General features: G+C 34.9%; 1 long non-coding RNA gene across 1 annotated transcript in view; it reads right to left on the reverse strand.

Annotated features, from left to right (window-relative positions):
* LOC136005689 (uncharacterized) overlaps positions 1-7,139 on the reverse strand; it is a 68,496-nt gene extending 61,357 nt beyond the window's left edge. The window contains exon 1 of the long non-coding RNA XR_010608838.1: positions 6,786-7,139. This is a non-coding gene — a long non-coding RNA (uncharacterized LOC136005689). The remainder of the gene's footprint in view (positions 1-6,785) is intronic.
* Positions 7,140-7,479: the final 340 nt, after the last annotated feature.

The raw sequence follows: 7,479 nt of genomic DNA on the forward strand, positions 1-7,479 counted from the left end.
AACAATACTGTCAGGACACTAATCCCCTGATTTCAAGGGGACTTTATGCACATGAATAAGGGTTGCAAGTTCAGGCTAAGGTCTGTTAGATGATTACTATGCATTCGTCTGCTTTCTGTGTACATTCATATATATTTCTGCAAACATTTGCACCTGCTTTTACAGAAAAAAGAGTGCTGGCTAGGTGAATGTTTGGTCAGACTCAGTAAAGGGTAATAATAGCAATTTTTTCCCAGGTGTATTCAGAGCACTGATTTGTTTTGAATTAGTTATTTCCATGATATAGAAGTATGAAGAAAGCAGAAGTTCTGATGTTGTGCTTCATGTAATTTTTTAAAATTATTCTTCTTGTGTTTTCTATGCAGGCCTCTTCCTCCTATCTGTGCTTCCCCAGATCTCTTTGACATAACAGGATGGGTGTGGGGAAGGTATACTGATACCTTTCCCTAACACTATATGCAAAGGAATTGAGATGTGCTTAGCATCAAGTTCAGCTGCTTCTGATTTGTCCATCCTCAAGCTTAAGAAATCCCTTTACAGCAAGGTTGACTGGGGATATCAAGTGTTTTCATGCGCGTCTGAAGAACCACTTGGCCTTGTGACCCCAGATTCACACCAAGACATCCTCAGAGTTTGAGTGTTATACCTACACTGGTCATTACTCGATTTAATCATCCTATGCTTAAAACTATCCCACACTATCATCAGGATTTCTTGTATGAAATTTTATAATTTCTATTTTATATCTTGTAATCCTAAAATTGAATTTCTTTTATATATAGAAATTGCACCAGTTTTTCATCAGTCTTATATAGGTTGTAGCACTTTAGGACTGTATTTCATGAAGGTTGTAGGACTACTCACTTTGAAATATAGAAGTGTCCATTGTTTTTTTACTGGACAAACCTGCTTTCTCTGATTCCTACAGGATACACATGAAGTGGATTCTTCTTCTTCTTAAGTATTATTAACTTAATACTGTGTTAAAAAGCATGCATCATAACATCATACATGTATTAGAAAATGCCACACAAAAAATGGGTATTTTTGTGGCTAGCAAGGAAGATATCTGCAAATTGATATAGCTTTTTAAATTATTTGAGCATAAACAATTCAGATGCAAAGATTCCATGTGATGGCAAAATATGAAAAAAATTAGTGACTTGTCATCATGTGAAATTCCATTGAAATAGCCCAATTTATGCCATTTATTGGAAGACAAGCACTTATTTGCTTCACTGTCTTCAGAAAAAAAACGTATAATAGAATATTCTTAGTTAAAAATCACACTAGCCACAATATTAAACACATTTCCAGGCAGAAAATATTAGTATAAAGTATTCACAAAAACATGGTCATGTGGCTATGCTAAGAAGAAACAACAACAAAAAATAGGGCAAAATAAATATTCGAGTGTAGAATTTATGTTAAATGAACTTGTGATAATTGTGTGCTAAAAAAAATAAATCATGTTAACCCACTTGACTGAGACTTTCATGGTTTTCCTTCTTAGAGAAAGAACCCCCATAAACCACAGATCAATTATTCAATTTCCCTTACCTATTATGGAAAGTACTAATTTCTTGGCCTCAAGTACTAGATGATGTATCTCTGAAGGGCAACACGAGATTTGTCATAATCTGTGGCTTTTATTATGAGAATAAAAAAAATACTTCAGAAGTTCCAATGTTACAGGTAACTTTGCATCCTAGGTTGAGTAGAGATAAAGAGCAATTTTCTCAATAGCTCTAATATGGCCTCAAATGGTCCCCCACCGCCCACGATGACCTGCTTTGATCATCACAATATGGAGATGTCATTTGTTATGACCCATTTAAAGAAATCATTTAAACGCAATTCCACCTCATCTCAGAACAACATATAAATACATGTGGTTCATCTGGTTTCATGTGGATTCCAGGGCTGTTCTCAGCTGGTGGGTAAGAGATACCTAAAAGGAGGTGGACAATGACAAGGACAATCTAAAAAGATGACCTGACACACATGGGACAAGTTGGATTCCATGATATGCTTCAGGAGGTTATTTTTCTTTTTGAAATAAGAAGAATCAGATACAACATTTCCTCTCCAAAAGCAGAAAACCCAGCTCTTGGAAGAGATTATTCTATGTCCACATCTTACTTTGAGCTAAGCATGAGAGGTGGGATTCACCTCCCAGTAGATATTTCTGCAGCAGACTTGCGTATTTATAATCTCTGAAGAAAATTTCTGTGGCACAACTGACTTCATCCCAGAGTATATTAAAATACATTTGCTGCATTACCCCCTAAAAGTACCTATTTGCTCTAGTTCTCTCCACTGCTGCAAAATGAAACCTGGACACAGCTGTCTTTAGCTGTAGACAGTTCAAGTTATGTAAGACAAATCCCACACAAGCTATCCTAGTCTAGCTTAAAATATATACTTGTAGCAAAAGGAATTATTGCCTTTCAACATCAAATATGAAACAGGAAAGTTATAGGAAATGGCTTAGCATACAATGGGCAGAAATCTTGCATTTTTTATGTAAAAGTAGTGGTAGAGTACAGAACAACCTACAGCCTGTAAATCTTTTTTTTTTTTTTTTTTTTAATCAGACATTTTCAGGCTCTTCTAATAACACCTACCTCAGGGCTGTTTTTCTCTGCTGATTGTTGCCATGTCTGTTTTAATTAACTGTTCATTCTCCTCTCAAACTCTTTTTTCTAGATTTGTTTGAACTGCTCAGGAAATTAAGAAGATTGTCTGGAGCATATGTTCCAACTTTGGATACATTGATTATGACTGAGGAATCAGCAACTCTCAGGGCACTTAGATGCTATTGCCATAAAAACAGCCCCTTTGTTTCTGAAATGTTTCATTCCCTTCTCAGATATAAACATGGCTGTAGTAACTTCTTTTTTTTTTTAATAAACAGAACTATGCTTATATTCCAGCATCAACATATAATTTCCAAGGAAAATTATTCTAATTATTCTCAGTCTTTCTTAACCATAATTTTTCTGTGAAGAAGCTATTGACAGTATTCTGGCTAACATCTGGATCGAGTCTGATCTGATTATTCACTTGACAGATGTTAGAGTGAATTATGTTCTGGTTTCTAGAAAGATTTAGAAAAATCTGTGAAACAGCAAATCAGATGAATGATATGACCATTGCTAAGGAGAATGATTTGGGAATTCCTATCTCATGTATGGGCATCTCAGCATGAGAGTAGTATTTGAGGAAAAGACTGGTAGAGAAATTATGAAAAGTTAATCTTGAAACTTGTGAGTCCAGCCAAATTTAACTAAATTAATGAAATCTGTAGAAGAAACAGTAGGGAACAAAAGTCATAAAATAGCTGTTGAAAGGAAGACATCATAGTCAGAGACACCCAGTGCTGAACACACATCTGAGAGATGGTTAAAATGAAAGAAAGCATATGTAACCTAAAACATAAAAAAGGTAAAGACTAACAGCAGAAGTAATAGAGGATATCATGATCAATAGCTGCTGGACTTACTAGTTCAAATGAAGTCTGTTGAAACAAAATTATATGACTCTTCTGTTTCTTGGCTGAGTCTGCTCAAGCACGATCAATTTCCTTTCGAAAACCAAACAATGAGAAGCAGCATAGTATTTCCTTATTAAAATAAAACCAAATCCAAAGTTGGACAAACTAAGATAACATCAAACATCTGGCACTGTCAGTATCAGATGATAACTGAATATCTGTACTAGAAGCAGTAACATGTCCTGTAGGAACATGGGATGAGGTGGGAAAGAAGAAAGGAAGAAAAGGCAAGTGAGATAAGTATCTCTTTATTGGCAAATATTTCTGAGTGTTTCTGTGAGAAAGAAAATTGATAAACCCATAAAAATGTGCTATTTTCAGGTATGGTTAGAAAGATATAGACAATTACTTGTTGGAAGCTGACTTTTTTTTTTTTTGAGAAAAAGAAAGGTTAGGATAACATTTTCCGTGTTTGTTGCAGGCATATCTTTTTAGATTGTCTACTTGTTGCAATATTGTCATAATACTGTACTGCTGGTTAGTCTCACTTGACTCTACATAGGCAAAACCTTATCTAAACTTGCCCACACATCTGAGAACACCAGAAAACACATTTTTAACAGGAATTTCACAAGCATAGTTGGCACTTGCTCACTGCAAGTTTGTCATTGTTAGTTTTGTAGCAGCTTGAACTTTGCACAGAACTTTGCACAGAACTTTGCACAGATCACTTCATAACAGAGAAGGTAGGGGAGTGTTAAGCATTTGAAGTGATCACCCTCAGTTGTGTTTACAGTACAATGCTGCGACACAACAGTGATTGTGTTATACGGACGTGTCCTAGACTTTAAACCTGACATAGTTTAGTATTCTCTTTTTCATAAATCACAATTTGCTTATTTACCACCCAATGAACACTGTACAAAATAATTTTTGTAACACTTTTCAGACAGCAACCAAGCAAGTTTCTGTGTAGAAAAGTCTGTCCCTTGATGGCAAAACATATACCTGTATTTTTAACTTTTGCTAATGAAATCAAAGATCACAGCCATACACACTCTATTGTTGTTGATATATTGAATGCCCACTTGCTCCACAGTAAGTACTTCAAAATCTGTGTATCTCCACATGAAAAAGAAAAAGGAAAACAGACAAAATACCAAATTGCCTCTACAACTCTCTTGGAAAAGAGAAAATCAATGAATGTTGGAAAACATAAATTGTGGATCAGATTAAGATTAAAAATTAATTTTGTACTGGATATACATCAAGTTAACACACAAAAATGCATGCAGCCATTTCTAAACTACAGCAACCTTCTCAGATTTCTGAATTTTTCCAGTCTTTTCTTACAGTCCCTATGGGCCCACGGCTACTGGGTCCAGGCACTGAATCATCAGGTTTAGTAAACTGTATTTTAGGGTAATGAAAATCTCCAGCTAGATCTACAAATAATCAATCAAAAAACTTGATTTTGCTAGAAATTGAAATTAAAAATTGTAACATTGAGGAAAAACTATGCCTAATTATTTCTCAACAGGAAAAACATATAAAGATTTTAGAGTAGGTTCTAAGACACTGCAACTAAGCATAACAAAGTTTGTTACGTTTGTTTCCTGGAGCAACAGGGAGCAAAAAACCCCAAATCTCACAAAAAGGTATTCAGAGTCTCATTAAAAAAAGTGAATCAAGTAACTGAATAGAGCAAACATACAATCAAGAGAAAACCTAGCTGATTTAGCAGGTAGATTTTAAAAAAATGTAAGTACATACCTATTAATTTATAAATTCATAAATGTATATCTAATAATACAGTAAACTGGAGATGTATGTGAGTTAATGCAAAGGTTAAAACCAACACAGTGTCAGAAAAGTAAAGAAATATGTGGTATTCAGGAGTCAGGAGCAAAAGTTTAATTTGTTCAATTTGTTGGATTTGAAGTGACTGAAAAGAGAAGTAGCTTGACATCTGGTTTCAGAAACTGTAAGAGTGAAAGCAAACTGAGGACTCAATATAATCTCTCTTTGAAAAAAAAAGGATTGTATATTCTGAAACATTAAAATTATAACAGGTAATGCGTGATGATTTTTATGCAATGAGCTAGTTAACAAACAAACAAAAAAGTAGCAGTTTACACAGATGCCCAGTAAAACACTACAGGGAGAAACACAGATGGGGCACCATCATGTGGCATAAGTGCTCTAGTACTCATTTATAAAATCTGCATAATTCTTCTGAACATCTGAAGGCCTGCAAAACCCCAAGTTTTTAATATAATGATGGAAATATTGCCACATATTAAAAACTGAAAAAAACTTGTGTGTTTGTAAATATAGATGACATGGTGTGGTGTTTAAGTCATGGCTGCTTCATAATCTATGAAGTTTAGGGAAAAAAAGCCCCATGGAACAGAAACAAAAGGATATCTTGTAGACAAACACAAAATATTAGGTCCTTCTAGCCTCAGCTAAACCCTGCCGAGTACAAACCGCTTTTTCAATATGTTTGTCAGACTTCCAAAGTTTTGGTCACTTGGCACTTTTATGCTTGTTTCATCTATCTAACTTCTGTTTTTTTCAAACTCCTCTAGCTCATTTTATTTGTAGGAAATTTATATGGAGAGTCATCCCTGGACTGGATTTATTTTTGGATCCTTGGTTTTGTTTGAATCAAAACTTCCCCTCGTTTATGATCACAGTTTACTTCATCATCACAGTTTTAGAAAAAGAATTTTGGATGATGAAGTGTAATATCTTTTTAATTTAATTCTTTCTTTTAGGAATAGTCACTAAAATGTCATCATTATTTACACAGAAAATAATTACATACGACACTGTGCTATAGCACCAAGTATCTGGACCAAATATGGCACTGTTCTCAAATATATTTTTGTCTATCTTCCTTGAACCTTCCTTCAATAATTAGGTTAAAAAATCAAAAGAGTGCAAAAAGCTGCATCAATGCTGGTTTAAAGTAAAAAGCACAAACCCTCCCTTTTCATCATTTTTATAATAAACTTTCCATTTTTTGCACATATTTCTGAGCCCTCCAGACTGGCAAAAATCATTCAGACAGAGCTATGAAATGAGCCAAGTATATTTACTATTTTGTTAGAAAACATATTAGTAAAATATCTTGCATTCCCCTTTGTGAGGGGAGTAAAATCCTTCTGAGAGGCTTTTTTATTGGTTTGTTTGCTGCTGTTGAATGATCCTTGGCTGTACAGTGGGAAGGGCATTCCTTTAGGACTTTAAAGTCAAAGTAGAAAAAATGACATAAAAGCCTTACTTGGATTTGATTGATGCATTCTCATATTTGAAGTTCACTCACAGCTTTGTGCTAGAAGACCAGGGTCACTCCATCCAGTCCTCTAATGAGACTGTGCATGAACACTTGCAGCTTTGTAGGCCTTTTTTAAATCAGAGATTGAGAAACACTCCTGACTGATAGTCTTCAGGATCAGATCTAAACAGAAAATAACACGCTCGATTTGGCCTCTGAAGGTGGGTTGAGCAAATCTTTGTGATGTATTGGAGCATTTGCTGAGTGCAAGTGCACGTGGTATGGTTCCTATTTCTGTCGGCAAATACAAATTTTTCACTCAGCAGGCATAATCAGAGCTAACTCGAGAGGAGAAATAACAAAAACTCAACAGCCCTTAGCAACTCAGCATGGCATAGAGGGATTTAAGACTTTCGCATTTTATCTCTATCAGTATGAAAATGTATGAGGAAATCTGAACTTTGGAAGTGCAAATAAACACATTTAACACATTATAAACCACCTATTCTACCAATGAGTCCTGGGTCTTTTTCTGGTTTTCCTGTGCCAGCCTCTCACTCATGAAATAAGAAACCAGGTTCATCAATTTGGGTTTTACACTAAAAACAATTTGTTTTGACAGAGTTACTTTAGAGGTAAGGGAGGAAGTGTGTACAATCTATTGTTAGCATCTCTAAACTGATAATGGAAACAAAATCAT

Source organism: Lathamus discolor, chromosome Z (assembly GCF_037157495.1).
Source record: "Lathamus discolor isolate bLatDis1 chromosome Z, bLatDis1.hap1, whole genome shotgun sequence".
Lineage (NCBI taxonomy): Eukaryota > Metazoa > Chordata > Aves > Psittaciformes > Psittacidae > Lathamus > Lathamus discolor.